This window comes from Helianthus annuus, chromosome 11 (genome assembly GCF_002127325.2).
Source record: "Helianthus annuus cultivar XRQ/B chromosome 11, HanXRQr2.0-SUNRISE, whole genome shotgun sequence".
Lineage (NCBI taxonomy): Eukaryota > Viridiplantae > Streptophyta > Magnoliopsida > Asterales > Asteraceae > Helianthus > Helianthus annuus.
Genome location: NC_035443.2, coordinates 170,118,225 through 170,126,436, shown reverse-complemented (window position 1 = coordinate 170,126,436; position 8,212 = coordinate 170,118,225). Strand labels below are relative to the sequence as shown.

Here is an 8,212-nt window from a genome sequence, read left to right as displayed (position 1 = left end):
CCACCCAACTGATTCAAAACCAGATTATTTTTGTGTCAAGTTTGTGTTGTGTTACATGTCATGTCAGGGAGGGATTCTGGTGTATTTGTATGTATGTTTATAAAGTTCATAAGTAGTTAGTTTTATATATACGAGAATAATGCTAGAAGTAGATTACATGAAAATAGTTTCGATAATTGATTTCTATTCTACTCATTTACCAAGATCTGTCCTCTAAAGGAAAGCATATGCTTTTAACATAGATCGCATAATCTTTTAATATCTTAACGTGTAGGCGTTATTAACTTACCAAAATACGAGAATGTGTAAACACTGACAACATGTGTAATGTAATATTAGAAAAGTATTTACTATTAGAACTAGTGCTAATACCCGCGAATTTCGCGGTGTTAGGAAATGATATGTTTTTTATTTTTTGAAAAAAAAATTACGTTTAAACTGATCATAAACATACTGTACGCATGGACTTATGGAAATCTGAAGTTGAACTTTAAGAACACAATTCGGAAAAAAAAAACTTATTATGTTAAAACATGTTTGGGTACATTATACTAAATATGGGTGTCAATTCGTACCCAGAAAATTCCGTTTAGTTAACAGATTAAATATAAAATTTCTTCTTACTTGGGCAAACCATTGAGCGGGTCAAGAAGAGCTTTAGTTTCAACAGACAGCGCATCAATTTGATTTCTAGTGTACGATACTTTTTTTCTTTTTTGGCCTTGATCGTATGATGTTGGTAGAAAATGGACCCTATTTTCTGTGATGTGTTTTTATGGACGAATTTTTTTTATGTCGTAGAGTTTTTCTATGATATACCGAATGGTATATTCAAAGTACCCACTTACCTCTTATTTTCTTGGATAATGGAATCCTAAAATAATAATTGTTATATATGATATTAGTGCTAATACCTGCAAACTTCGTGGGGGACAAATAATATGTTTTGAGGTATAGATTCGAGGAAAATTATACGATTATTCCTAGAAGGAAATAAATATAGTGAATTATAAAATTGTCATGACTTTCCCTTGCTTAAACTTCTTGAGATGATCAACACTCTTATCACTCGCATAACTTGCTTATAACTTGCTTGCTGGAAGTATAAAAAAAGCATATTGGTCAAACAAAAAGTCAAAATTGAAACTTTTGTGATGAACTTGCTGCATGGGACATGTGTCCCCTAGTTATATATTTTTTATTAGTACGAATAGATTTTCTTTTGAATTCATAGTTTTAAAACTCGTAAGAAAGACTATATCACCAGATTCTAACAAAGCAGAGTGTAAGGCCAATTTCAATTTTCACCATGCCTAAAATTATTGAAAAGAATAAAAGATATTTATACACAAAACTTATCGATCAATTATAAATGTGATCTTATAAAGAAGATTAAGTGGGTAATATTTCTTATAGTCTAGTTGTTGACGGACCAACTTCCTTAAAGCGTCAAATTTAAAATTTTCTTTAAATAATGCATGTGTCAAATACATAAATTCTATCATCATTATATGACAATCTCCAAAAATGACAATAAAGTAGGCCCCACTGCGTTGTGGCGGGGTTACTTATAATCGCTCATACCAGCAGCAATGGTTGCTTCATGAACCACAACATTAGATTTTATCAGTGGTCACACCAGGGCGCACAACATGTGCAGCTGCATCCTAAACTTCTGGTGTAATATATAAAAGTACTAATACCTGCGAACTTCACGGGTTGAACAAAATAATATGTTTTCGAGGTATAGATTCGATGAACATTATACATTTATAATGATCATAACGAAATTCTCAGAAAAAATTACTATGAAACTCTTACATAGAGTAAATAAAACAACCAACGTACTATTGATATAAATAAAACGGAAAGATAAATAAATGATGAAATTACGTTTTCGTAGTTCGAAATATCAATAGAAAACCTATTAATCTAGTATTTCTGCTCTTTGGAGTTTCGTAACCAATAATCTCGCATTCGTTGTTGACCAATTAAAAAAACAATCATCACCTAACGAAATATCTTTGACTTTAATCATATCATACCATCCAATAAAATTAAACCTATTGTAAATAACGTATATGGAAGAAAATATATTAGTAACAGATTGAAAAATGTAGTAAAAACTAAAATATAATTAACCAATACTCTCTCTACGCGACTAAAAAAATGATACATTGTGAAATGAAAAAAAAACATCGTAAATATAATTTATAAATTTGTAGAACTTTCTTTGTTTACAATGCTGGAAGTTTTATTGTTCATTTTTATCACTATCTATGGTTAAAAGTTATACACCGTTAATACTTTTAACTCTTGAAAGTATCGCACAAAAGAGTGTTTAAAATAATGATGCTCGTATGTGGAATGTAAGAATAGGATTCGTCATGCTAAATGATACAATCGAGGCTTGTTATAAACAAATATGATAAAATAATCTTTACACTAACTAATTAAGATACCTACAAAGTTATAACTTATATCTTTAGCTCCTTCCTTCTTTCCATCCACGTCCATCGATTCCTTGCTCTTTTTTCGTGGGAGACGTGCCACCCTTGTTCTGGAAAATAAAGATGTATCACAAGTGTTATGGAATTTGGACCCTTATATGGCAGAGAGATTACACATGGATATGATGCTTTAGAGTTTTATAATCTACGCATTTAAAAATATTTTACTTTAAGGTTAAAATCCAATATATGATCCCTAATGGTTAAAATCCAATATATGATCCCTAATGGTTAAAATCCAATATATGATACATAATGGTCTCCCGAGTAGCTTTTATGGCCATAGCAACTACGACACACACATGACAAATTTATGTATATTCCAAGTATATAAGGTTAAACATGTTCAAATAAAGACAATCAAAATGATTGCAAGATTTAATTTTTTCTAATTCTGATGATTATTGAAATGAAAATATTCACACAAAAACATCTAAAACACCCCCTAATAATACCCAAAATGACTATTACTTATTGTATATCCACATCCTATGATCAAATAAATTGAAAGCCAAAACTATAAATAATCATAAAATAAGAAAAGACATACTCATTTCAAGAACCGAAGATACCAACTGAAATTTGATGATTTTTGTTAATTCCTAAAGCTTTCTCACTTACTTCCACCCAATTTTGCATTACTCCATTCATCTCATCCACTCTTGTACAAGAGTTCACTCTTTTTCGCCCTCTAACTTCTTCAATCTCCTCAAAAACTTCTCCTCTGCAACTCTCAAGAACCTGAATGTTGGAGGTTTAAGAAAGCAAATTTAATAGATTATTGATCCTACTCTTATATCTTGTTTGGTGTGGCTAACTATTGTTTAACCTTTTCAAACAAAAAATCCTTCATCTTTACTTTTAACACGAAAATTTGACTTTTATATCACAAACAAATACACAAAATAATGAAGATCAATAACATGATACGTACTGTAAGAAAATATAAGAAAATATTAAGTTGATAAGTATCGCTAAGAAAGTACTTAAATATGATTTATTTGAATCCATATATTTTTGACTCGCTACCTAACCCATCATCTTGCCATCTCTTTTAAATTGAAATCATTAAGTTTCTTATGAAATATTTCATATTATAAATAAAACCAATTACACTTATGCACACTAATATTAAGTGTAGATTTCAAATAGATATTAATGGCAAATTATTCAAATACCTCAAAGACGAAGCTTTGCAGTATAAAGCTGTTGTTTTAGGTCGCTGCTAATAGTATTAATCTGGAATGTGGGGTCTAAGAAGACAAATCTAGCCGTTCATTTGTTATTCAGTCCAACGAACGGGGTTTAATCCATATCTTTAGAGCAATAGTGCATTACCCGTGTGCCTATAACTTCACTTTAAATAGTGCATAATCAGATCAATAACTACTAATAGTTTACTTTAATTTCAGCTCAGACTATTGAATTTACATTACTACTTATTTTGTTCTAGGAAGGGCGAGCCTACCACTACAATTAAAACACTTATATCAGTAACAAAATTATGAATAATTTCTTTTAATATAGTTAAAGTTGTACAAAATGTAAAAATAAAAACTTCAAATAATAAATATAAAGAAAAAATGGCTTCACATGTTTGACTTTGGCCTTGATATACCTATAAATGTGAAGAATAAATCAGCGAGTTAAACTACTTGACAGCTACCGAGTACCCGCAAATAACTAACATGATCACTAATTTGTTTTTTAAAATAGTTAACAGTTAATGAAAATCCCCAAATGACAGTACCTGGTACTGGGGACTCGAGATGGAATTTCAAATTCGAAATCAACTGGAAACCTCAAAATCCATGGAAACGATCAAATAACCTGGTTAAGCGTACATGTAGCATTACTTTTCTATGTAAAAATTACTTAAAAAGAAGACACAAAAGTTATTCAGGTCAACCGTTTTCACATGAACAAAAGTACCCAATTAAAGCCGAACCCATATTGACCAGTAACCAAATTGAGCTGACCTAAATATTTTTTTTCATCTCAAGTGTATTCTGTTTTACTGATTACAGATGTATAAACTAATGTGATTTCAACTTCTAGTTCAGAATCTAAACCACTGTCACATCTATGGAGCATGTAGATATGACAACTATTGCAATTAGAAAGTAAATTTACATTTTTAATAAAATAATAATTTAAGCAAAAGGTATTGTGATTAGGTATTGTGCAATAGGCATCGGTACCTTTTGAGTATAACCCGTTTGATGTAAAGGATTTCAGTGATAATTCTCACATGATCCACCAGTAATTTTCTAATCATGTTTAATGGGTTAGGTACATCACTATTGGGTTGGTAATATTTGAAGTTGATGCTTCTAATCATGTTTAACCCTAACCTGATCACACACTTCTGGAGTTTGAAGTTGATGCTTCTAATATTTGAAGTTGATGCTTCTAATATTTGAAGAGTAAAATGCCATTTTCGTCCCTGAAGTTTGCAATCACCAATAAAAAAATCAAAATTACTATACGGAGACGAAACACATGATTTAAAAAAAAAAACATATACCTTAATGACCCGCTTCCAGATGATAACTCAAAATTGTGCCTCAAGAGATGCATCCCACACATCTGCACTACCATTAGAGGCATCTTCGGCATCTTCCTCCATTGACAGCCTGATGTACTCTCGATGAGCAAACCGATCCCACTCTGTTAACGTTTGATTCTCACGTTCCTGTATTATAAAAATGTTGATACAATTTGTCAAAATAAATAAATAATCCAACGATTAGTGATCACGTATGTAGTTATGTACCTGACGTATGAGAAACGGATCGCGAGTTTCAAAGGCCATAAATTTATTAAGGTTGAAAAGGATATTGAAAACCCTTACAGCAAGTTGGCTTCCTTTCAAGTCATGAAGGGTAAAATACTCCTCATCCTGCAATCAACAAAATGCGAAAAAACATATTAATATATGATATAATGCAAAGAAAAGTTAAAAATGAAAATGAAATAATAACTTAGTGGGGCTAAAAAACCGATATGAACATGAAGATGGCTGGAATTGCTAGTCGAATAGACTACCATACGTCGGACTAAGTGTAATCCACCAGCGTAACCAACGCCATCTGTGTGAATGTCAGGGTAAAGAAATACCAATTGCAAAAGTTGTTTATACCACATTTTCTTAATTCTGATTCAACTCATCAGCTCCTAAAGACCAAATTACATGGTCGTAAACCGGAGGCTCCGATATCATCAACACGAATTCGATAAGCAGAAATAGCCAGTTCGCCGGAGAGGCGCTGATGTACTGACTGCCTTCTTTTGATCATGGATAGAGGCCTTTGAACACCAAAAACAAATTTGAACGAAGAACAAAATAGCGAGAAGACACGACACACTACATATGCGTACAAAGAGTAACAAAGGGAGGAAGTGAACCTGAATGTGGAGGAGAATCTCCTAATACCATGGCGAATCCACCGGAGGCATGAATCTCCTAATACCATTTGATATCAATGACTTATGAAAGAAAGAATGATGGAAGTATAGGGTTTACAAAACTATTACCTCTGCGATAACCTCCTCAACTTCGCACCAAAAATCGGATAATCCATGCGAAACAGGGCTGCAAACAACTGGCGCCTGTGAAATCCACAAACAAACACATAAAATGTTGAACTCAAATAAACAAAATCAACAACACATTGAACAAAAAAAAAACATATTAAAAATGAAATCTTTAAGCACTCAAGAACACAATCAGCAAAAAATACCAAATCTTTATCCATAAACTTCTATAAAACGAATTAACTTTATCCAGAAACCAAGATTTCCCATCAACCATTCAACCATCATCAATGACATTGTATTGTTCAAATCTCGATAGCCACATTAATTATCAGATCATGAATAAATAAAAAACCACCTAATCTCGACAACCCCTATTAATTATCAAATCATGAATAAATAAAAAATCAACTAATCTCGATAACCCCCATTAAATTTTAGATCATGATAAATCAAAACACCCCTAATCTCGACAACCTAGTTAACTTTTAGATCATGAATAAATCAAAACTCATTCCATAAAATGTTTTGAACATCAGGGAAAGTCGAAACTATTAAGTGGGAATGCAATATTCAAACTGGTGTTCAACAGTTGGGTGTCCACGAACACAAACATAATGAATTGTAAATCCCCCAAAGAACAAATTAAATCAATAATAATGAGATAAAAAATGACTAATCAACAAACACATGACTTACTTGATTGATTCATGGACAAAATCTAACATTTATGATGAAAACAAAGATTAGAATCAGATTCACATAGATGCGAGTGAGAGGCAGAGAGCGAGTGATTGATGAGGGAATCAAAATAACGAATCGAAACCCTAAATTTTCAAGAGTATTCCATTACAATCAATATAAAAACACGTGAAAAGGACGAAGGGTCGAGTGTATACAAACCTGTTGATTGAAGAAGAATAAGTAGATGAGAACAGTTGAAGCTCTGATTTGATGATCGATTTGTTGAAAGAGGAAACAGAGTGCGATCTGGGTCAAAAAATGTTCAGTTTCTTGATCTGATTGATTCAAAAAGAAGATGAATACCTTGATTCCATGGACTGCGGCTAGGTTTTCTCCAAACAGAATGCGAATGAAGGATTATCTGATGAAGAGGAACAATGGAAACAAAAAAACCCTAATCCACAAAGAGTATGAGAGAAGACATCTTGCTTTATATATGGAAGGAACAACAACGACCCGAATCACCCATTCGGATCCCGCGTCGGGTTGCAGATGAGGGAAATGAAGGGATTAGAAAAAATGGCGGGAAAATGAGATTTAGAGCCCTAGATGGGTGACATGTGTCCCCTAATTAAGGCTTTTTATTAGGTTGTATAGATTGTATCTTGATTGAATTGGACGCATAAATGAGATTTTTTGGAAGTTAATAATGTGGTAATGAAACGAAATAATACAAGTGTGACTAAGATCATTAATTGATGAAAAATACGAATTGAGGTCTAGTGGCAACCACATAATCCCTCCACCAATCGTGCTCTAATCTTTTGATAAATTAAGAACGTGGCATTCAAAAATCATGCAGTTGATAAATCATTTGCGATGATAAGATCATACAACCCTCCTAATAAAACTCTACCAACACTAAATTATGCTTCCTTCAATATTTTGTAATAATAAGTGTGTATTTGAAATGTATTGGGTACCCATCTTCAACCAATATAGTAATAGATATTAAAGTCTTTGAGATTACTAAAATATTAGTATCTCACATCTTATACTATGAGGGTGTTTGGAATTATGTTTTGAAGTAATTATTTGATTATTACGTTTGTAAAACATAAATAATCTAAAAAAGTGTTTGGATGAAAAAAGTGATTATCTGCCTCCAAAACGCAGTTTTGGAGAAGCATGTAACTACATGTTTTTTTAAAACGCACTTTTAAAAACGCATAATCTATTTTGAAAACGCAACACCAAACACCCCTTATGACATGTATAACAACCATTGATTCCATAACAGAAACCGCTAATCAATATTTGACCGTTGACAAGTGCAACTTAAGTCTCGATAACGTGATATAAAGATAAAATCATACCTACATTTATATGAGTAGTTGATTTAGATATTATAAACCAAACCATAGTGATCAATTTTGTTATTTAAAAGACCTTTGATTTTATATAACAGATCCATGAAATTG

General features: G+C 32.0%; 1 non-coding gene across 11 annotated transcripts; it reads right to left on the bottom strand.

The window, feature by feature from the left end:
- Nucleotides 1-2,340: 2,340 nt before the first annotated feature.
- LOC110930800 lies at nucleotides 2,341-7,280 on the bottom strand. 11 transcript variants are annotated; one of them, XR_004872852.1, is made up of 11 exons: nucleotides 7,095-7,280; nucleotides 6,951-7,037; nucleotides 6,747-6,874; nucleotides 6,048-6,122; nucleotides 5,287-5,976; nucleotides 5,038-5,205; nucleotides 4,865-4,956; nucleotides 4,261-4,340; nucleotides 3,689-4,128; nucleotides 3,061-3,251; nucleotides 2,341-2,560 (listed from the first exon to the last, which is right to left on the bottom strand). It is a non-coding gene; the product is annotated as an uncharacterized LOC110930800 (transcript). The 11 variants fall into 11 exon arrangements; XR_004872846.1 differs by lacking the exon at nucleotides 3,689-4,128; XR_004872848.1 differs by lacking the exon at nucleotides 6,747-6,874 and having other exon boundaries at nucleotides 7,095-7,251.
- Between the last annotated feature and the right edge of the window lie 932 nt (nucleotides 7,281-8,212).